This window comes from Nipponia nippon, unplaced genomic scaffold (assembly GCF_047370975.1).
Source record: "Nipponia nippon isolate SJK-2023a ecotype South Korea unplaced genomic scaffold, ASM4737097v1 scaffold_5, whole genome shotgun sequence".
In the NCBI taxonomy this organism is placed as follows: Eukaryota; Metazoa; Chordata; class Aves; order Pelecaniformes; family Threskiornithidae; genus Nipponia; species Nipponia nippon.
In genome coordinates, this window is record NW_028262369.1 from 18,477,340 (window position 1) to 18,500,607 (window position 23,268).

At 56.7% G+C, this 23,268-nt stretch overlaps 1 protein-coding gene across 1 annotated transcript in view; it reads left to right on the forward strand.

Moving 5' to 3' along the window:
- The window catches only part of USP31 (ubiquitin specific peptidase 31), a 71,693-nt gene that overhangs the window by 46,299 nt on the left and 2,126 nt on the right, over nt 1-23,268 (forward strand). Inside the window, exon 17 of the transcript XR_015699234.1 lies at nt 7,100-7,216. The gene's annotated coding sequence lies outside the window, so the exon portion shown is untranslated. The remainder of the gene's footprint in view (nt 1-7,099; nt 7,217-23,268) is intronic.

Consider the following 23,268-nt stretch of genomic DNA (forward strand, 5'->3'; position numbering starts at 1 on the left):
ACTTTTCCTTCTCACTTATCTATTTGCATCTGTTTGTTGTGGGGCCATGAAATACCCTTGGCAGGGGTCATTAGAAATTCCCTTTCAAGGCCGCTGCCCTGGCAGCCTTACCGCAGCCAGCAAGCCAGGACACTGGGCACCGCCTGCACTGCAGCAGGAGGTGGGTGCAGAGCGGCTCTGGGCAGGTGGGCGAGCAGCAGTCTGGCCGCCTCGCCACTGGCAGGAGCCCTGAGCCCGCAGCTCATTGCTGGCCCAAGGGGCTGGGCACCGGCATCGGGCACCCACCATCCCTGGCACATCCAGCTTTGGGGTGTGTGGTGCGTCACCGCAGAGCAGCGGCAGCTTTGGGGGCACCCACGTGCTGCATGTTCATGTGCAGTCACACCTGAAGCGTCTCACTGTTGTGCTGCCGGAGGTCTGCTCAGTGGACTTATAACCCCCACGAACAGCCACACTAAAGCTGCAGGAGCTGCTGACCATCAGCTCAATTTTGATGTTGCGCATCACACTACATTTCCTGTGTCAGAGACACGAAGCGCAGCACTGACCTGGTCTGGAGCAGGGACCTCCATCCTCACAGGCGAGAGAGCGGCTGCGGGAGGGTGGCATCCCCGGCTCTGAGCCGTTAGCGAGGGGGATCACTGGCATGGCTGAGATGGGGCTGGCAGGGATCTCGTCCCTTCCCCTCACCTCTCTGAAGGCAGACAGATGCTGGATGACCTCTGGTGAGGGCAGCACCCGGAGCCCCCAGCCTGCTCCCTGAGAGACATCCCCACAGTGGGGCTCGGAGGGTGGCCGAGGGCGTAGCTGTGGCTGCTGCCCCCCAGGTGCATCCCCCATGGGGAGCAGGAGCCTGGGCTGAAATCCAGCCCCTGTCGCTCCAGAGGAGCCGTTTCCCACCCACGCGGGTGCCCGTGGTCCTGGCTGGCCATGCAGCTCTCCGTCCTGCATTCAAGTGACAGCGAATTGCAATTAAATTTGAACCACTGGAAACAGAGCCCCTAAAAACATCCTCTAAAGAACTGTACCTCCTGCGAAATGGTGATAAGAAGTTGCTGAACGAAGGATAATTAAATTAGGGGAACTGTCAGTGAAGCAAAGGCGTCCTGTCCGGAGCGGCGAGGGAGATGTTTTCCTTTCTGTGCTTGTGTTGGACAGATTCTTGTGCACTCTGCTAAGTTTTAAATATTATAATCAAAATTAACCTGGAATTTATTAGGCCATCAGGGTTTCAGTGCTCACATCCCATTACATGGTGTTCCTGTGGGCCAGTGCTCTTGGTCAGTTGGAGAGAGTTCACTTATTTGAGCCACCTTCCCAGCTGGCTGAGCAGCCAAACTCATTTGCAACCTGAATTTCACAGGAAATTAAGCTCTCCCAAAAGGGCTAAAGAAGACATGAAACTGGGTAAATGTTAAACCTGCTAGAAATTCCTCCCATAAAGTTCCTTCCAGATACATTCCCCTTTTCCCTGAAGTGCCGGTATTTTTGAATCATGTTTCCATAAAGCACGGGCACCCCCTGGGGAGGCCGCCTGAGCGGCGCAGTCAGCCCTTGCCACGCAGCGGGGTCCCCGGGGGAGCTGTGGAGCGTGAGCTGCCGCTCGGTCTGGTTTTTAGGTCCTGCATGGGCAGGGGCAGGGGTGTAGGGGTGTGGGCCGGACCCGGCAGCGCTCTGGGGACTCCAACGCCCAGGCTGGGCTGGGCACAAGCTCCCCAGGGATTTGGGGATGGGGGGTGGGTTATCCCCGCCTGCACATCAGGAGCCAGCCTGCTGTGCTGCCACATCAAACGCTGCGATGAGGCACTGTATAAATATTACATCAAACTCCCCAGGTTGCTTTTCATGTCGGACTGCTGCCTTCCAGCTGAGCCCTTTGACTGCGCTATTAGGGTACGTGCACAGCAATTACTTGGGGGGGCAAAGGGCTGCTGAGCGGAGGTGCGGCCAGGGACGAGGAGTTGTGTGAGGTCCTGCCTGTTGCCCAGAGATGAGGAAACCTCTCCCTGCTGCTGCTGCAAGGCTGCCGTGTGGGGCAGCGGTGTTTGCTGAGCGACAGGAGCTGTTGGGGTGCACGATGCCCCTGCGGCTCATGGTCCTGCTACTCTGCACCGGCACCCACAGTGCAGGCACTGCAGGGCAGAGGTTGGCAAAGTGCTGCTGCCTAGGACCGACACCACAGTGATGGGTGCCTGGAGCAAGCCAACAGGATGGTCTGCCCACCTTGGCATCGTGCTGTGCTCGCACAGGCTGCCCTGTGCAGCTATGCTGTGCTATCGTACCTGTGCACCAGCGGGACCCAGCTCTCCCCCGCTGCCTGCGTCCCTGCCGGGCTACTCGACACCCAGGGCTTCCAGTGCGGTGATGGCTGAAGAGCCTTTCCATTAGCCTTCACTTAGAAGTACTGGCCCTGGGGGCAATGGCTATTGCCCAAGAGGTGCTGCAGGAAGAGAGGGCCAGGTGAGGCTATGGGCCGTGGAAAGTGAGGGGGAGTAAATGCAAAGAGTTTGGTGTGAGGCCGGTGCACAACGTTCCCAGGATAGCCGGTAAAAGGCTGGGGATGCACGGTGGCCACAGGGGGATTTTTCTTCCTGTAGGACAGGCTCTCCTCTCTGTGTGGGGTCTGTCACAATCCCGGTGTGATGTGTGACCCTGTTGGAAGGCGGCATGGCACACAGGGCTGTTGTTTCTTCCATGCCAGCGGTGAATCACAAGGAGTATTTCGTAGCCTTCAGTTAGCCTCAGCTTGAAATCTTTATCCCTCTCCAAGGCCATCTCCTGAACTGGCAGGAGGTTTTCGGGAGCTGCTGCGAAAGCCTTTGCTCATGCTGGCAGGGACCCTAGGGGCAGCTCTGCCCAGCAGGACACCGCAGGCACCGATGCCGGTGGGGCTGAGCGGTGGGAGATGCCGGCCGTGCAGGGAGCAAGGGCTGAGACTGGGTGCTGCTGGCCCCTTCCCCCCAGCATAGCTCCCCCCGGCCCACCCAGTGCAGGTGAATGATGACTTTGGGAGGCCCCAGCAGGGTGATGATGCTTTCTGGGGAACTTATGGCCCCCTAAGCCAGCGAGCAGGAATGTCTCGCCGCTTGCTGGGGCTGGAGCCGGCTTGGGCATCAGCTCTTTCTGCCAGCCTGTCGCTTTCTCTGGCTGCTGCTGCTGTTCAGGCTGGAGCTGGGAATACAATAAAGAACAGTGTAATATATGGAAATGAATCCCCAAACTCATACTGTGTCTGTTTTGCATGATTGGTTTCTATTAAATTACTGCTGTGTAAACATGCTGGCAGAGCCCGGTGGGTTTGTGCATTCTCGAGAGCGGGAGTCTTCGCGCCGGCTGCTCCAAGATGTGTCTCCCGCAAAGAGCTGCTCGCACGATTGTCCTCTTGTTCCCTCCTTCACAGCATATTACTTTCTGTGATGATTCAGCTTCGAGCCTCTCATTCACTTTAAGGGCTTGTTTAATATTTAAATACTTGTCACCAGAGCTGGAGGCTCTGAGCGCAGTTGGCGAGGGGTCTCCTCCTCCTGCCAGCCCCGGTTACTCTGACGGAGCCGCGCATGGGCACCGGCAGGGACCAGCCCCAGCCCCAGCTGGCCCTGTGACGGCAGTGAAAGCAGTGCTCTTAATTACAGAAAGCCCATTTTCAATTCTGTTTCTTCTCTTGCTTCATCTTTTAATCCTAATTACAAATAGTCTTAGATGTCAGTCTGAGGAGCAGAGGAGCTAATCCGATGTGACGGTCCAATCGTCTCTGCCGCTGCTCACAGGTTTGGCTGTGCTTCATGCCAGGAGTGGTGGGACCAGCTCTGGCGGTCGAGTGCTCCCTCCGCCGGCTGCCCGGGGGTGGCCGGGGCATCTGTCGGGCAGAGGCCGCGGCTGAGAGGGGGCCATGTTCCCGAGCACACCCCTGGTCTCCAGCCAGCCGATGCTGCTGTGCCTGTCAGTGCCGGTGGGGCCGCGTTTGCCAGGAGACGCGTGAGTCCTTGGGCAGCCCTGGAGGATGCGCAGCTGGACCAGGGGCTGGCACGTCCCCATCATGCTCGCGGCTGGGGACAGCTCTGAGCCGAGGTGACACTCCTGGTCCTGCTCCCCTCCTCGCTGTGAGGCCCTCCCAGCCCGGACCCCAGCCGGGATCCCCCCGCCACCCCAGTGCTGTGAGGCTCAGCTGGGGCAAAGTCCCCTCTTGGGGCATCCTCTCATCCCCCTGGACTCCAGCGCCTGCCCTGGGCTGCAGCCGCTTGCAGCGTGCCTCTGCCTGGCAGCGCCGCCTTGGCTGTGGCTGAAGGACAGCCGCAGCCTGCTCTTGGGTGGCTTCCCCAGGGCAGCTCCCTGGGCACATGGGCTCAGGATCAGGAGCCGAGTGGGATTTGCAGAGCTGCAGGGATGAGAGGGAAGGTGGGAGCTGCTCACCAGAATAATGTCTGTCCCCACCACACTGGTTTCCATGCTCACTGAGTTTGGGAATCACAGCAAATGACGCTACTTTGCAGAAATTGAGGGGAATTCCATTTTGCAAATATATTTTCATGAGGTTTGCAACATTCTGTGTTGCTTTAATGCATTTCATCCAATTCTGCCCAAGACTGAGCCACTGAAAAATAAACCCAATGTCTTTGGAAGGTAATAGCAGCAGGGACTCGACATGGCTCACCGCACTTATGCCAGGGCCCAGCAGGGCAGGCAGGGCACTGGCGATAACCTGACAGCATTGGTGCAGCTACCACTCTGCCGCTGGCTAACGCCATGGGGTCCTCCTGCGATGGCCCCAGGGGTCCCGGGGAAACCAGCTTGGCTTCTGGAGCAGAGGGCTTTGGAGTGGCGGTGGCTGTTTGCAGGTGGGAGTCTGAGGGGCTGAGGGTAAAAGCTCCCAGCGCAATTCACAGCAAAAAAATCTGAACAGCCCCGAAGACCGTCAGGAGAAGGATGAGAAGGGCTTCTCGGTCTTGTAGGCTTCCATCCGCCAGCTCCTGCTGCTTGCCCCATCACCCTGACACGTGCCCAGCAGCCCCCGCTGCCCGCGCCACTGCCCCGCATGCCGGGAGGCTGCACGCCCCCGCCGGGAAGAGCTCTCCAGGCTCATGGCTCATTCCTGCCGGCCAGCCCCCAGCCGCGGCAGCGGGGCTGCAACAAATCCTCTGATTTCAGCAAAGCTCTTTCCTGTGAGAGCTTGCAAAAGAGGGCCCAGCCTAATTGGTGCTATTGCTGGCACTGCGGCTAATTCTGGTGTTTTACAGCACCAGGGCTGTGTTTTCTATTGATTTCATAGGTTGCTAATGGTCTTTTTCGTACAATAAGAGGCTTTTGTGGGAAGAACTTAATCCAGTCCTATCGCAGGGTGAAATTGCACAGCTTACTACTTAGATTTCCAGGACGTGATCTGCTTTAATAGCACAAGGAGTTTTATCTAATACATTTAATGTTCCAATATTTTTATGGCACGATGGGTCCTAATTGAGCTGCATTTTTGTACCAGGCGCGTAGGAGACCGGGACTCTGCCGGGGAGGGGGTGGAAGCTGTCGTGGCACGTGGCGGCTCATGGGGACCTTGCAGTGTGACCATCACCTTCACCAGCTGCTGTGCCGAGCCCCGGTGCTGCCATAAACGCTTGTTAGTAAGATGATCCTCACGGCAATGGCGAGGCTGGTGCTGAAGATGACAGAGCTGTGCAGAGAAGTGGAACTTTGTTTTCCCCAGGGCTTAGTTTTTTTTTCTTTCCTCTCTGGCGTTGCTGCTCCTGCAGCTGTGCAGTGAGCGCCGCTTGCTGTCGGGTTGGGGGGCAGAGCCCCGTGCCAGGCGGGGGTGGTAAAGGCTGGGGTGCGGGTGCCTGGTGCCAGCGACCAGCACCAGCAGAAGCATAGGGTGACAGGCACTTCTGGGGCAAGGGGATGCCAGGGCAGGGCCAGGTCCTGGGAACTGCAGGACATGCTTGCCTGCAACACAGGGCAGGCAGGACATGCTTGGGGCAGGCAGGACATGCTGACATCGCGATGCAGATGTGCTCTCCCCAGCACACAGGACGTGCTCGTGCTTGCCTGTGATGCAGGGCATGCTCACCCCGCCATGCAGGTCAGCGTGGGCTGACCCAGACCTGTTTCAGCCACGTTTGAAGCAGTTGGGCCCATCTTCTCCCAGGCTCACGGCGGCCGAGAGCAGAGCTCTGGGGGCAGCGTGCACAGAGGAGATGGGGCTGTGCTTCTGCCTTTGAATTAAACATACAGGAGATATCTAAATGGATTGTGACGGCCAGGATTAAAGGTTAGGAAATTTCTCTGTGTATGTTATGTAAATGAGGACTAATGAGGTTTTCATGATTACCCTTAATTAGCTTTTGCACAAGTAGTGGTGATTTATATGGTGTGAGCCTGGATGGATGACACATGCAGATACACATGCAGTGGAGCACCTTCATTAAAACTGTTTTTAAAAATGAATCTGCAATATGCAATTTACCTATTAAATGCTCAAGAAAAAGATTTTAAGGGGGAAAAAAGGCAGAAGCAAAGCACCAGCTCCGCAAGACCTCCAGGGTGCAGCCTGCCGGTTGTGCCGTGGGGGACACTGCTGCCCTTGTGGCAGTCCCGTGTGGGTGAGTCCAGGGTAGCCCCATGCAGAGCAGCCGTGCCCCGCACCAGCTGTGCGCCCTCCGTGGAGGGCCTGTGGTCTCAGGGGATTTCTACAGAGGATGGTTGATCAGCCGTGGCCATGGGTACTGGGCGTCCCCTCCTCCCCTGCCCTGTCTTGCAAGCTTGCAGCATCGCACTCTGGCAGCATCACCTCCTGCTCTGCTGCACGCCAGGGACACATCAGGTGTGGATGCTGAGTTCCCCAGCCTGCCTGCAGGCAGCTTCTCGGAGCCGTCCCGAGTGGCGCAGAGTTACCAGCAGTGCTGGCAGAGCCTGAGCAGACCCTGTACCTCCGTGGCCTCCTCCAGCCTCAGCCTCTGGCCTGAGCCACCCTTGCTGCCTCTCATTGGAAATGGGGCTGCAGGGCTGGCGTTAGTCAGGCAGCAGCGTGACCTCCCTCTTTTCCAACCCAAACAAAATTGGGAGATTTCTATTGCCAATAAAAGATGAGAATCGTTGTTTCTTGTGTTTGCAGCGAGAAAATGGGAAATGAGGCCTCCAGAAGCTGAAACCTGCACAGCTGGTGGTGAGAATGAAGGGAAACGTGCAAGGACACGTCCGGAGCTGTGCTCAGTGAACCAGGCTGAGATGGGTGAGCAGCAGCGGTGGGTGCTGGGTGTGCAGTGAGCACACCACGCGGTGCCAGTGCCGGGTGCTACAGCAGGCTCCTGCGGCAGCCTGGCCCCGAGACCTGCACAAGGGGCTTTTGGGGAGAAATGGATTTAAACTGGAGCCAGAAGCATCTGCCCTTGGAGCTTCCCTGTTGATCCTGAAGAGCAAGAAAATAGTGTTGGGTGGGAGGAGAATGCGTTGTACCAAGAGAGAGCAGAGTGAGTGAATGAGATGGCTTGGACAGCTACGTCCAATTAGCCTGACATTAATCCTGGGCAAACGGGTGGAAAAACCAATGCAAGATGCAATTAATGGGAGAATTAGAGCCTGGGAATATAAATTCATGCCTATCAACATGGTTGAAAAGAAGTAGGTCCTGTCAAACCAACCTGATTTCATCCTGTGATGAGATTACGAGTTTGGTTGATGGAGGCATTGGCACAGAAATAACAGGCTCTGGACAGTGTTTCACTCAGTGACACGATGCCCTGGTTAAAAAGCTGGTGGAAAGTGGATTAGAAAATGAGGCTGAAGAATGCAGGAGGGAATATTGCTGCTGTTGCCGTTTTGCAGCTGGGTGGTGGTGGTAGCGGCCCCATCCTGGCTGGGGTCTCAGGAGCACTGGTGTGCGGTGCTGCGATGCCATGGTGCCGCGGGGCACTGGCACTCGGTGCTGTAGCAGTGTGAACGGAGGAGAGAAGTGAGTAATATTCGCGCTGCTCTGGGGCAGTAAATTGCCCAGCTTGCACGGGGGTGTGTGTGCTGCCTGCCCTGAAGTTACGCACTGGCTGTCTGGGGAAAACGCGCCTGCAGAAAATGTCAAGTTTGCTTTATTTTCACAAACTGTTACGTGAAGATGATTCTGAGTGTGGCAAAAGCAGCGGAAACTGTGCCCAAAGTAAAACCCAAATCCATCTGATTATGAATGGATTTAATTAACCACCATATTCCCTTTTATCAGAGCTCTAGCAGCAGATAGATTTATGCAGCTCTTGTCTCATCCCTCCTCACCACTTCAGTGCCTATTTCAAGGTGAAGGGAGAGGTCCCTGGCTCATTAGGCACCTGACTGGAAGCTGTGCTCTGCCCGGGTTGCTGTTGTCTGCAGCACCCAGAGCCCTGGGCAGGGCCTTGTGCCCACAGCCCCTGTGCTGCAGCGTCAGATCCTCTTTCCATGGAAGCCATGGATGCTGCTGAGCTCTGAGCAGTCACTGGTGCTGCCGAGTGGGCACCGCGGCTGGGCTTGCTTAGGATGCACTGTGGCTGGGGGCAGCTGACTCCCGCCCCGCTCACGATGTTTGCTCTCTGGACTTGGTTCCTCCTCTGGGAGTTTTCAGGCAGTTTTAGGACATGCAGTCTGCCACCCACCGTGCCAGGTGCTGGAGGACTGCGCAGCCCCACACTCATGGCCGTTTGCTGCGTCGGCTGCCATGCTTCTGGAGCCGTGTGTGGGCACAGGCATGGTGCTCTGCAGCTGGTAACCGCTGAAAGCATGCTAGGGGCCACCTAGACCCCTGCTTGTGAGAACACAGGACCTGCTAAAGTCCTTCATTGCTGCTTTTTAAATACCACTTTTTTCTTAAAATCCAATGATTCCACATCATACTGGCAGACAAGTACAAATTACACCCTGCACCAGAGCGCCTGGGGGAGAGTAAGCAGCCAAGGGCAGGAGAGCAGTGGGGACACACGAGTGTGCACTGCCAAGAGCCGTCCCTCCCCACATCCCTCCCTGCATCCTGAGGGGCCGAGGCCAGCCGGCACAGATGCACTTGCTGGGAGGGCTGAGCAGGCAGGGCTGTGCCAGGGCAGGGCTCCGGCTGTGCCGTGGTGGGGCTGCACTGCCCCATGCATGCTCTGCCGGGGCTGCTCAGCCCCCAGTACACATTGCAGACCCCACGTGTCCTTCATGTGTAAAGAACCCCATTAGGGTGCATTAGTAAGCCATGACTGATTGCCTTTCTTGTCTAAAATAGTACAACAGCTTTTCAAACACACCAGTAATGAAAATTTTATTGCATCTGGCTTGATCTCCTGCAGGTCTGTTGTTTTGGATCAGCTCTGGCAAGTCAGAGCCCACCCAGGGCCGACAAGAGCTGTCATGAAACGCTGAGTGGCCACTGTGAGCAGCTCGCTGAGCAGCGGGGACTTTGCTGGAGGTGCCGGCTGGTGCACTCCTGGCAGCTCCTGTCCCAGCAGCATTGCTGGCAGGCTGCCGCAGGCATCATGGTGCTGCTGGGGCTCCTCTGCCAGGATCTGCACCTCCAGCAGGAGAGGAAGACTGTGCTAAGAGTGCTGCATTTGGGGTGCTCTTTGCAATCCCCCCAGCTCCAGCAGCTCAACTGGCAAGGCAGACCCTTGCTGTCGCCCTGCCTTGTCCTGTAAGCACTCCACCATGCTGTGGGGCTCGTGCTCTCCCTGGCTCAATTGTGGGGCTATTCCAGCACAATTTCTTTCTGTTTTTCAGTCTCTTGCTGGCTAACCATCTTGCTGCCTGTCCATGTACCCGCTTCCCTTGCACTGCCCTGGGCTCTCATGTCTGGAGGTGACAGGTCCCGCCAGCTTCCAGGAGGCTGGAGCGAGAGCAGAGGAGCGGGTTTGCACGCTGCTGCACGATGCTGTCTGCCAGGACGGGGCTGCTGGCATGGTGCAGTGTCGGGGGGGACATGCATGCTATGGGGTGCAATGGCTGGGGCATGTTCAGATCTGCACAGTGGCCTGGGGCAGTAACGGGTCAGTACACTGGGACCAGCAGTGCCCCAGGTCTCTGGTGTCTGCGCAGGATAGCACAGGGAGCCCGGAGCAGTGTTTGGGTGTGCGGTGGGTAATGGCCCAGCTCCTCTTTCCCTGGCTGACTTAAATAAAGTGCAATAAAGCAGCACCGAGTGCTGGGCCTGCCCTGTCTGAAGTGACGCGCTCCCGTGGTGCAGGCAGCATGTCACGGCTGGAGCGACTCGCCGCCTCCTGCCCAGCCACCCACCAGGGCTGCTCGGCCGCAGCAGCTGGAAGATGACAGGCACACTCCCCAGGAAGATGACGGGCAGCCAGGCTGGTGACTGCTGAGCGCCCAGCAGGAGCTGCACGGCTTTGGCACCTCCGCTAACTTTTCCAATTTCCCCCTGGAAATTGTTTCTGTCAATATTTTAATTTCATTTGGGCTGAGCAAGCAGAGTGCAGGCAGCGCATCCTAAGCAGATCGTTTGTCTCCTGCTCCGGATCTTGGTGGGGACCCAGCACGTGAGATGATGCTGGTGGCTCCTCACTGATGGAGCCAGGGAGCCGGCTGGGCAGGACGAGCTGGGGCAGGAGAGGAGCCGAGCCCCACCGCCCCACTCACCCGGTGCCCTGCTGCAGGGCTGGGGCTCCAGGGCAGGACCCTGCTCAGCGAACGGAGGCAGGTCCAGGGTGGGAGCAGGATGGCACAGACAGGGACCTGTCAGTCCTTCCCGTGGGGCTGTGTGGGGCCGCCACGCTACCCCAGCACCATTCGAGCACCAATGAGGCTGGAGCCTGGCTCTGCAAAGCCCTGCGTGGCAAAAGATCCCAGCGGGCTGGTGCACCACGCAGCATGGCAAAGCAGGAGAGGCCCTTGCTGTCTCCTCTGCTTCTCCATGTATCTGCAGATGCCATTTCTGCTGATGAGGTACGTTTATCTGGGGGAAAGAAACAAGGTCTTAAACAGATGGTGGGGCTAATAAATTGCTCAGGAAAGGCAAGCTAGTACATGCAGCCCGCGTCTCCTCTGCGTATCTATTGCAAAGTGCCAAAAGAAATCTGTCTCAGGAATTATTTCAGAGAGGGTAATTTCTGTTTCCCAGTTGCTGTCATACATTAGAAATATCTGAAATGCCTCCAGTTGGTTACCAGTGGTGAGGAGCAGCCAGGGGCTGCCATGGATGAGAAGCACTAAAAGAAAATAAATTAGCCTCTTGCACTCAGCCCTTCCCTCAGCTGCTGAACCACAAGTGACGAGCGGCTGTTGCTTAAGTAACGACCAGAATAATGAGGAGAACAAGATCCACCAGGGAATATTAACTCAGAGAAACAGCATTTTCTCCCCCTTTTGAAGTTTGCCCCCAGCAGCCCCCATCCTGGTGTGGAGGTGAGCTATGTCGCGCTGGAGCCGGCAGGGAGGGGTGCCGGGTGCCGGTGCCAGCGCAGTCCTGTGGCTGTCCCACAGCATCCTCTGCGCCGCGCTTCCCATGCCAATGCTCTTCCCTTCCTTTCCCCTCATCAATCCAGTGCCAGTTGGTGTCCTCCTGGCTTTGCCAGGTGTAAACCCCCACCCATGCTCTCCGTAACTACCCAAAACCAGTTGCCTGCAACCAGGAGAACCACCACCACCAATGCTGGTCACATGCAGTGTAGCACCGCTCACGCTTACACACACTCACAGACAGACACTGATCATACCAGCCCTGCCACAGGGTAAGAGCCCAAGGAGATGGGAAAAGGCCAGATTGGACTATGCAGCTAAACTGCATGTTTTCAAGCAGGCTGGACCAAATTGATTTAAGCAAGTAGCTGGAGCAGCCAGAAGCTCATTAATGGCCCTGTGAGCCCTCACTTCCAGGTGACGGGGACGAAGGAGTCCACCGTTAACGAGCAGCAAGGGCAGGAGCTGCAGTGTTGGGGACCAACTGCTCTGCTGGCAGTCGCAGGGTGTTTCCAGGAACTGCAGCCAAGCTGACAAACAAGGAAACCTCTTGTGAGCACCTAGGAGTAAACAAGGAGAGGAGAAACAGCCAACACGGATCTGTCACGAACAAATCGTCTCATCCAATCTAATTTCCCTCTAGGACAGAGACCGCTCTGGCCGTGGTGCTTGGAGGCTGGCGAGGCCGGGTGCAGGCGATGGGGCATTGGCTGTTTGTTTGTGCCCGCGAGCAGTGTCCCAGCGGGACTCACCACCGGGAGAGCCCCTGGGGCACCCTCCTGGCAGGGCACCTCCTGCCCCTCCCAAGCGCCCTGCAAAGCTGCAGGCGTTCGCTGCGGGTGTTGGTGGGCGCAGCTGGAGGGGCGCATGCAGACAGTGGGACCTGCCCCAGCTCTCGCACCATCTACAGGAGAAGTGGCAGCGGGACTCACCTGAGCCTGGCATGGCTGCTGGCATGGGGCTGGTGCCTCGGCTCTCTCTGCAGGTGGATTAGCCCAGGCAGCTAGCGGAAAAATGAGATTTCCACCAAGAGGCACTGACGTCTCCTGCCCAGGGCTGCGCTGTGGGCTCATTCTACAGAGCCTGAAGTGCAGGTCCTCTGTGCAGCCTGTAAAATACAGCCCCATGTTTTCCATCACAGTTTCTGCAGTTCGTCTCTTTACAGCGCTGGGCGATCTCTGCTTTGGGTGCAGTCTGGCTGACCTGGGGCAGCCGACAGCACTTCTGCTGCTGGGACGTGGCTGGCGGTGCACGCACTCCTGTTATTTGGAGGCATGAAATGTCTTAATCATAGGCTCAGTAACATGCACCCTGAGCATTGGCAATCTGTCCCCTCTTATTTCTCTGCTTTCAGCTCACGTTGCTCTAACTGCTGGTTTCACTAATTCCAGTGAATGAGCCACTGCACAGGAGCTATGGTGGCTCTGGTGCTCTGGCAAAGCTGAGTGACCGCAGACAGGGACAGAGCTGGGCTGGGGGAAATGGCAGGAGACTGAGAATGGTGTCTCACACTATTTTGGATCTGCTTTATTGGCAATAAGAGATGCTGTCATTCTGCACAGCATCTCAGGCACCCTGCTAGCACCTGGGAACTGCAGCGGTGTGGTCCTGTCCCCACGCTCTCCCCACACCTTCAGTGACTTTGCCCCATTGCCTCCAGTTCCCGGGGCTCTGCTTGCGTGTCCTGAATCCGTTTCTCTGGAGAGTGCTCTCCAGAAATTAGGCCCCTTGGAAACTGTTTCAAGCTGAGCACCCAAAGCTGCTAATCGCTCCTGAAAGCATGGGCCCACTGTGCTGGCTGGCTGGGGAACAGCCTAACTCTGCTTGCTCCTTGGTGTTTCCTCATTATAAATAATCATCATTATGGCGTGAGCCGTTCTGCTTTGGGTGGCAGTAACCTTCCACACTGCAACTGTGGTGGCTGGAAATGCACGTGAGCGCCTGCGCTTGATGCCGGTAAAGCACCCAGCCAGACACCCTCCTGGGGGCACCGAGCACACCGGTGACAGCCCCAGGGCCCAGGGGAAGCAGAGTCAACCCAGAGGCTCACTGCGACCCCTTTGCTCTGGCCGGAGCCGCCAGCACTGAGTTCCCCTACGGCGGCTCCGCGGGCACCATGCACCTGCCTGCCCTCCCAGACTTGTCTTGCCGGTATTTCATATTTCACAATGCCAGGTGGGTGCGTTTGTCCAGTTCTTAAAAGGAATGACCTGGTTTTGAGCCCCACTGTGTTGTAAGGAGCATTTTAAGGAAGTTCATCCCTCTGACAGTGTAAACCAGGACCACTCCTGAATTTCAATTCCTTTATCTCCTCTGGCTGGCTGAGTCATCTGGGGAACATTACCCTGACTTACTGCTCCTTGTTTGTATCCACTAACAATTATATGGGGGTGCAACTTTGAGAGCTACCTCATTTCACAGTGTGTGATTAATGATGGAAATCTTCTTTCCCATTTAGCAGTTTGTTAGATACCTGTTGCAGCTGCAGCTATCCTCAGGAGGATGAGTGTTCACTTAATGTGTCATCACAGGGAAAACAAGGCATTCCTCTACTAAAAAAAGGCAATGAAACAAACCTAAATGGGGCTATAAGTTTTCTTTATCTTGATTCCCTCCAACACCCTTTTCTATCCATCCCACACATGTGAGCAACAGGGAAGAAGTCATTTCACTGTGTGCTCTCCCCAGGGGAAATACCAGGCTATCTTAATCTTAAACTTTCCTGTGGATGTAATTAATCCATTGAGTGGTTGGTGTTGTAGGGGCTGTGCTGCCCACCTCTCCAGTGCCGGGATTGCCACAGGCAGGGTGGCAGCTGCCACCTCGGCTTCCAGGTGCAGTACGTCTTGCCCCAGATGATGACAATCTCTGCAGGGGCCTGTGGGGACGGGTTTCGCAGTGCTTGGCTGGGCAGAGGGATGTAACTGGCTTGGCAGCTGCGCTGGCATGCCTCCGGCTGCTCCTGCGGGGCTGCGAGGCCACAGGTGGGATGATCCCTCCGGCTGGTCCCGTGGCTGAGCTGCGGCGAGCAGCGGTCTGGCTGTTGCATTAATGATGCAGACGTGCACTTCTGCCAGGCCTTCCCCATCGGGCTTCCTTGGATTCATGTCAAGATAAGATTTTCTTGCTCCTAATCCTCCAGGGTCAACACAGCGCGGAGGAATCTGCCATAGCTGCCTCAGCTCGTAGCAGGATAGCCGCCTGCCTGCAGGCTGGGGTGGGAGCCTGGCACCCCCGGGATGGAGAGGGACTGCCCATGTCTGGGGCCAGACCCACTTTCCAGGGTGCGGGCAGGTCCCCAGGTGTTGGCAGTGAAGTTGGTGGAGCTGGAGGGGCTTTCAGCTCCTGCCATCACCAGGGACAGGCTACACCCCTGCCTCTGCCAGGAGCCACCTGGCTCTGATGTCTCCCCTGCAGAGCTGCATAAATGCAGGGCTGGTTCTGAAAAACAAGGAGTGTTTTTTCAGGTGCTGCCTTTTGGGATGGAAGCAGAGCCTGCAGAGCCTGTGGGCAGCGCACCATCCAGCCCCGCGGAGGCAGCAGGAGCAGGCAGGGTCTCTAGGATAGGCTCATCGGAGCTGGGCTGGCGCAGAGGGGGAATTGTCCTGTGCTGCTGGCAGAGCCCATGCCCATGCGTGGCCTGGTGCTGCGCTGTGGCCGAGCCGGGGCGGTGATGGTGTGGCATGTCCGGCAGGTGCAGGGCTGCTGGTTCCAGGGGAGGCAGCTCTTGGCAGCATCTCTGCCTTGGCAGGCTGCAGCCACAGGAGCGATGGCATTAAAATGCTTGTGTTGATCTGGCAGAGGCAGCTCTGGGACATCAACAGGCGATGTTTTGCTGGGAAAAAGGAAAATGGCAATACTCTCCATCAAAATTATTATAGTGCTGTCCCTTAGAGTCAATAGTCTGAGAGCTGTGAGGGAGGTTTTCTTGTTTGCTTTTTTTTTCTAACAAGGAGAGTTTTAATGGCACTTAGTGCTGCTCCAACCACAAGGCACCTCAGCACAGAGGCATGCAGCGTGCCGGCGGTTCGTGCTAATTGCACCAAAGCACATGGCATTGCTGAAATGATGCTCCCAGACTGGGGCTGGGGGCCAGCACTGGTGTGAGGAACCCTCCCTGCTCCGTTTATTTCTACAGAGTCACACATCTGAATGAGCTTGTCAAATGAAATTTTCTGTCTGGTTAGAAATGGATTTTCGAGCTACTCGCTCACTTGTGAACATTTTTAGTGGTCCCCAGCCAAAGCAGGAACAGCAAAAGCAAACATCAGCCTGAGCAAACCCAGTCCCTGCAGGGAAATCACTGGCCACAGAAGGAAACAAAATGCATGATGGCTTCAAAAGACATCCATTAAACTGTGTGCTGAAGTGATTCATGGTGCTGGTAGTTAGACTTTAATTAGATCTTAATCATGTAATTTTATCTTTGTTTTAGAAATTAGAGCTTAATGACTGTATTGCTCTCATAACAGCACTGTGACTAAATACAGCAATATCACATGGCAGCACTGCAGTGGGCAGAGATGGGACAGAGATTATCTGCTGGTCTCGGATCATTATTTCTTATATAAAGAAATATATTTAAAATACACAAATCCAGCAGGACCTGCCAGCACTCAGGGAAGGTGGGAAAGGGTAGGAGCTGCATAAAGAGGAGAGGTACGGGCCGAAGCCCCTGTCTCCCGAGACCAGCGATGCCCTTTCCCGCAAGGATGGGCACCTCTGCCCTGTCCCTCCTTGAGAGCCCCCGAGCCCTGACATCCCGAGCCCCGCAGAGGCTGAGCGAGGGCCTGGGGCTGCCCCGTGCAGCGGGTGCCACAGGCAGCGCTCGAGGGGAGCGGGACTCCCGGGCCAGGGCAAGGTCTGCGGTGGGACCCCCTCCTGAACCCCCTCAGGCCTTGCGGCTTCCACTTGCCACATTGCCAAACTGTGTCTCTCCAGCGCTGAACAATTAACAAGCAAACGAGGCTGCCCAAAGCAGGGGCTGCAGCTCTCCCTGCCTGAACGCACCAGCTCCTTGCCAGCTGTGAGCCCAGGGCGGGACCACTGTGGGGGGAGCAGGCAGCTGGGGACGGCTGCACCCTGCAAGCAAGGGGCAAGCAGGTGTCTGTGTGCTATGGGCTCAGCCAGGCCTTACCCTGCCCTGGGGGATGTGGGTCACCCTCAGCCAGGCTGAACAGGGCCTCAAACCCCTCATCCTCCCTGGAGCCAGCCACGGAGCTGGGGTGTGAGCCCGGGCACTGGCAGCCTGGCTTCCCAGAGCATGGCATGGCAGCGAGAGGAAAATGGTGTGTGTGATAACGAGAGATGGATTGTGGGCTTTCACTTCAGCTGGCAGGTTGGATCATTCATGGAATTAGCAGCAGAGTAATTAATCTCAGTCACTCCTGGGCACTTTTCCACTTGTGTTGCCGTTCAGGGCATCAGCCTGCTTGCAGACTTTCCCATCCTGCAGAGCAGAGCTGCCATGCCCCGCAGTGTGCAGGGATGGACGTGCACCAAATGGCAATGGCAGTGTGGACCATGCACTTTGCAAATGCACACAGATCCTGGACACGTCTCCCAGAAGGGGATTTTCTCCCTTGCTAGCTGTGGGGATACATCAATACTGGCTGCAGGAGGATAATAAGCTCTCTGCCTTGCATCCTACTCTTTATTTATTTTATTATTTTATTTGAGTCACATGAAGTCAATTCAAGTTTGTAGGGTGAGTCCATATGGCAAGTGGGATCGGGATGATGCTACTGAGCCACAGCCTGGCTTTGCGGGGGTGCCAGAGCCCAGCTGGCCCCCAGGGCTGCCCCAAGGAGCCAGGATTCACCCTGTGCCTGGCACAAGGGCTGTGTCCTGCAGCGCGTCCCTTGCAGCAACGCCTGGCCGGGGAAACAGCGATTTCACTCATGGCTCAGCTTCTTTTTGCCTTTCCGAGCTCGGTGAGTTGCCCTTGGACCCTGCCCAGGGCTTGCCCTTGACCGCTGCTCGGGGAGGCGAAGCAGGAGCTTCGTGTCCCATGGCCATGGTGCTGCTGCGGCAGCAGTTCCCTGAAGCTGAGCGACTCTGCTGTCCTTGAGCCCTGCCCTGCCCTTGCTGCGGATGGCAGCGGGCCCCTTCCCACCTTCCCTCTCCTGCTTATTATGCCACATGAGCCACTTGAACTCATTACTGTGGCAGATTATAGGTCCCCAGGTAATAACGCGTATTCAGATAATTACTAACAGATCCTCTAATAGGAATGAACTCAGTTGAATCCATTCAGTCACTGGGTAAATATTTATACCTAAGCCATCCTTATCGCCAGCCACTGGAGCGTGCAGAAGCCAGGGTTGCTGTCCTCATGGCTGTGCTCGCTGCAGGAGCTGGCTGTGGTTAGCAGGGAGCTGTGCTGACCCTGTGGGCACCGGCATGGCCTAGCCTCATGCAGCGGCTCAGGACTGTCCAGGGACCCAGTGCCACACGGTGTGAGCCCAGCACCAACTTTCCTTTCCCTCCTTGGAGTTGGCGGCTGCCCCAGGCCAGCAGCAGCAATCCTGTGGCCAGCCTGCCTGCTGCTGCCACCCTCTGCCGGGCGAGCTGGAGACCGACCCCCTGGCCAAGCAGGGCTCTGCGCCAGCAGGCAACACTGCCTGCATGCCCTGGTGAGATGTCCCCTTCCCTGGGGGCCTAGCACATCCCTCCACGTTTGTGGCCGCACTCACACCACCCTGTGCCGTCGGGGCCCTTGGGGCTGCTGCAGGAATCAGTGTTCTTGCAGGGATGTAAGGAGCATCGTTCTTCAGTCAGTGCTAAAGTGCTTTAGACAGGTGCTTTCACAGCCATCGCTGTGCACGGCACCTGCCACCATCTGTTGGCAACACTTTCACGTGGCAGCTGACATCCTCGTGGGCCCTGCGAACCGTCGGCACGGCCGCCTGTGTGCCAGCAAGCGTCAGCCCCCCCCTCCCTGTGCCCTGAGCCCTGGCTGCAGAGAAGTCACCCTAATTGGACCAGCCGACTAATTAGCTGTCAGGTAATGAATTATGCAGTGATGCCTGGACTTCAGTGCAGTATTGATACCATCAGCTCCTCTCATTTCTACATGCTCCTGTTCGCTGGAGCGCTGAGCAGAGCTTGTAGAAGAGCTTGGAAAACTTTCAAAGAAAATTAAACGTGTTAATCAGCTGTGTGTGGTGGCAAGTCACTGGGAGAGCAGGCGGGCAGGCTGGTACCAGCAGCTCATCTAGCAGCTGCAGGGACAGACGTCAGCTCCTCCTCTGCACAGCTTGCCACCCCCCTTGTGCTCAGGGCAGGCAGGGGACTCGGTGCCCATGGGCAGCTGCCTGCCCTGCTCCGAGTGCCTGTGGGCAGGACAGCAGGGCCTGGAGGAAAGAAAGCAGATTCAGGGGTCAGAGGCTGGTGGTTTCTGGGAACTTGGTGGAGACGGCTTTGCTGGGAGAGGCTGGAGGTTTCCCACTGGGGAAGGGGAGGACGGGCAGTGGGGTGCAGCTCCCAGAGCCTGTGCATGGGACCCGTGCTGCAGAGGGATGCCTGTAGTGCAGAGCTGGCACCCCAGGCAGCCCGTGTTTTGTGTCTGCGCTGTCTCTGCACTGCCCAGGCGGGTGGGTGCCAGCATCGCTGGGTGACGCTGCAGCTGTACCTGTCCTGGGCAGCGGTGGCAGAGCCCAGGGGTTCAGCTGACAGCATGTTCCTGTCCCTTGCTGCAGCCTGATGAAATAATAGAAGGAAACTTGACGTACTTGAATATATCAGCATCCCAGCTCTTCCTGAGCATTAATCATTTCCAAGAGGTTAGAGGTTTCTGTTAATGATCATATTTATTTGCTGCCCAGTTCCATGTTGGGTGGAGGGAGAGGGTGTGTTAGAAATGTGTGTAGCTCGGTGCAGAGGCATGGCCGTGGCGGGGGGATTGTAACAGCCAACACCAGCCGGGGGTCCAGCTCCTGAGCATTGCAGCATGGGGATAGGGCTGGGGCTCCCCTACCGCAGGGCTGCCCTCATCCACTGCTCCCAGGGCCTCGCTTGCCTTCCCCATCCCTGCTGCCGCCAATAAACATGGAACCAGGAGTGAAACTGAATCATATTAATTAATAAGAAGTTAATCAAATTTTCTTGGTGCTCATGGCGCTGTGGTCCCACCTTAGTCTGAGAAATGAATGATGCTCCTTGTGCAACTGAAATACCTGGGCTTAATTTAACATGATGGTTCAGCACTGCAGCTCGAGCTGGCTGGTGGGGAGCACACCGGTGAGCCAGCTCCTCCTGGCCGGGGCTGCCGGGCAGTTCCCTGCTAATAAAGAATAACTGCGGTGCTCCCAGGGCAGCTCATGCCCGGGGGCAGGATCTCCTCATCAGGAGACAGGGAGGGTAAATAACTAATGGAGGTGCTAAGTCAAAGTTAATGTCTCTGTCTGGGGGTCCTGGGATGGTCCCACTGGGGAGGGGGTGTTCAGGGCTGTTTTGGGGATAAGAGGCTGCTGCTGGGCAGGAGCAGTGCCACAGCTCCCAGGGATGTGCCAGCTGCTATGCTCTCTGTGGGGCAGAGCAGGGCACTTGACAGCCATATAAATGGGCCCTGGGAAGGTTTTCCTTGACCCCATGTGTCTCAAGAGCTCTTCAGCATGAACAGGATCAGGGACCACTTAAGTTGCATTCGTTATATTTAAGTATTTATGAGCTGATAAATATTAAACAGCTAGTCTCCAGGGCTCAAGCCTGAGTGAACTGATCAAAACATGGTGCATGCAATGGCTGTGGCCATGCCACTGGGGCAGCCGGGGCCGCAGGATGTGCTGCACCAGGGACAGCTTTGCACGGTCACATGCAGCCTCCTGCCGATCGGCGGCAGCTGTCTCTTGGCACCTCCTGGCATAGCCAGCACCCTGTGCCTGTGCTACTGGCTTCGCTGGTGGAGTGTGAATCTCGTGGGTCACCCCATGGCGGCTGCAGGCTTGCTTTGTGTGGGCACAGCTGGTATGCAGCCCCCTCATGCTCCGCTGTGACTCTGCTGGGGAGGGCAATCAGAAATCCCGGGGTCCCTGGCCACACCAGAGCCCCTCTGCCACTCCCAGTTTTGGGGTCCCACTGCTGTCTGGGTGTGGAGCCCAGTCTCCATATCCCACAGCACCCGGTGGCTGCAGCTCCTCAGGTGCCTTGCCTGTGCCCACAGGAGGAGCAAGCGTGTGAGGGGTTTGCTCGCCGCATGCAAGCTGTGGTGTGCAACCCACGACAGCTTCCCAGGCATGCCAAGTGCTCCTGCCAGATGTGCAGGCTGGGGCTTTCCCCCGGGAGGGAGAGCTTTGGGTTTGGGATGGTCCCTCTGCACCACATTCTGCCCACGGCTCACGGGGGGTTCATGCAGGTGATGCATAGCTCAAGCCCCTTTGCCAGCATGGTGGCTGCAGGGCAGCGCTGTGTTCCTGCGTGCTCAGCTCCAGTTCTGGCATCTTGTTACTGCAGCCCAGCCCTCATCCACGGGCGAGCTGGGTTCAACACATTGAACTTGGCACGCATGTTAATCAGGTCAGCAAAAGGTCCCCTTTTCCTCCTGTCTTTGGACACTTTCATCAAGGCTTTGCAGTATGCTCTAGCAAGGCTCTCCATCACCCTTTACGAAGAAATAGTTGCTTTAAGTCGCATACTTTCCAGCCCAGTAAAAATTATACAGCGGTTGTTACAATTTATGTGCTGGCTTATAAAGTTAGCACTTAAGAAAGCGTTTTCCTCCTGACTGTTACAGCTGTTTAATGGTGTAGGAGCCGTTTGGGGCGGCAGCTGGATAACGCAGGACACACCTCACAAAGCCAATTCCCTGTGATTGCACTGTGGGTCTCACTCCTGCCCAGGGCCATACGGAGCGTTTTGTGAGTGGACACAAACAGTCACTGACGGCTGCGATGGAAGACCCCAACACACATCCCTTGGCATCCCTGCTCCTCCGGGGATGCATGCACGGCCCTGCACTAGGACCCTCCTTCTCCCCACAGGTGATGGTGGCAATCCCTGCATGCTGAGCACCACTGCTAATCCCTGCCTGGCTGGGGAGGCTGCACCAAAGACCCCTCCCTGGGCAGCTGGAAACCATCCTCTGGTTTAGGTGTTGCCAAACACACCATGGCTGGACCTTGAGCCAGTCCCGCCCTTGCACTCAACGGCTCTCCCCCCTGACCACAGCCCTGCGTGCCTTGGCCAGATCTCACAGCACTCGCGAAGCCAAAGCCCTGAGCAGATTTAGCCACTGGGAGGGGATTAGTCCAGCTAAGCCGGTCTACTTGAAATCGCATCGTTGCATCTGGTGGGACCTACTGACATTTCGGAGCTCTCAGTAGAGGAGGCCAGTGATGCATTATGGTGGTCACCGAGAGCCTCTGTGCTCGGGGAGCGGTGGCTGGCGCGGGACCCCTGCTCAGCAGATGTGTTGCTTCTTTGCAGTGTGGTTGTGAGTGACTGTTCTGTGAGCGAGGGCAGCACCACAGCCCTGCCTGACGGCTCTGCCTGGGCTGCTCCCCTGGCGCCACTGCCCACCCAGGGGCTGCACAGCCCCTGCCTGCGGGGAGGCTGAGGCAGCAAGGCAGGGATGGTGTGTGGCTTGTAGGAGCCAGCAAGAGGCGTTTTGGGGGCCCTGGGCCCCTGAGCTGGCTCTTGTGGCTGGAGCAGGGGCTCTGGCCCGCCACGTCCCCCACGCTGGGGGCATTCACAGTGGGGAGGACCCAGGCTGGCCAAGCGGGGCAGCTGCCTCTGGCAGCCCCTGTGCTTGGCGTCAGCGTCACCAAACCAGCATCGCTCCACATCCTTACCAAACCCCACCCCCACCTCTTCAGAATGCAGATAGTCTACTCCGAGGCTTTTTAAGCTGCGTTTTAAGAACTCCTAATGTGATAAGCATTTTCAGTACAGCCCTTTCTGAGCCCTCATTTGCTTACCCTTTGGAAACCTAATACTTGATTTAAGCACATTTCTGCTCCTTCCATTTGTAAGGACAAATGTAAAGTAATTGTTTGATATTGCGGTGGTTTCCTCAGGCTCCAGCTCTAATTTCCCACTAATACAGTATTGTCAGGGGGATCAATCTAACCCGGCACCTTCTGCCTCCTTGGAGTGGATTGGAAATGGCTTTTCTACTGCGAGGCTGGGATTTGTGAGTCTCGCTGTGAATGTTTTTCTTCTTTAAAGGAAAAATCATACAAGAAAACATTCCATCTTCCTGTAGACAGCTGTTAATCCCCTACTCTCCCTCTGCCTGCCCACAGCTGGCTCTGGGTACCCTCACAGCTGCGTCCCCCCACTGCTGCGTCCCCCCACAGCTCCTGTGGCTGCTGCTCCAAAATTGGAGTGCAGATAGGGCTCTATTAGATGTCCATTAATTACCTCCAATTTTTTCCTATTAGAGCTTGCCGGACAGTAATCACTTCCAGTAAGGCCTCTTAAACTGGTCCGTGGTTGTATTGCATCCCCACACGGCCACTGTGCATCACTCCAAAGCATCCCCCAGCCCTGTGCCAGAGGACAGAGGGTGTCTGGGGCCGTGGCTCCCCACAGTCACCTGTGCCCTGGTCCTGCTGGCATGGGGCTCCAGACACATCGACAAATTGCCTGGGGTCTCCAGCAGCCCCACAGCTGACCCCTCTCCAGGGAAGCCTGTGGTGCATGCAGGGACACTGGAGTGCGAGGCAGGGGAAGCAGCCTTGTCCCAAACTGAACCCCTGGTCCTGCCCAGACGTGTGCCCTTTCCTGGGCATTTGTCACAGACCCTGCACCAGCATGTCCCCAAGGTGCCTGGAGCCAAGCGGCTGCTCAGGCTGGGCTCAGGCTGATCCCTCCATTCTGCGTTTGCCTTGTGCAGCCCCAGCAGAAAGCACAGGTTTCAGAGTGAAATGTGTCCAT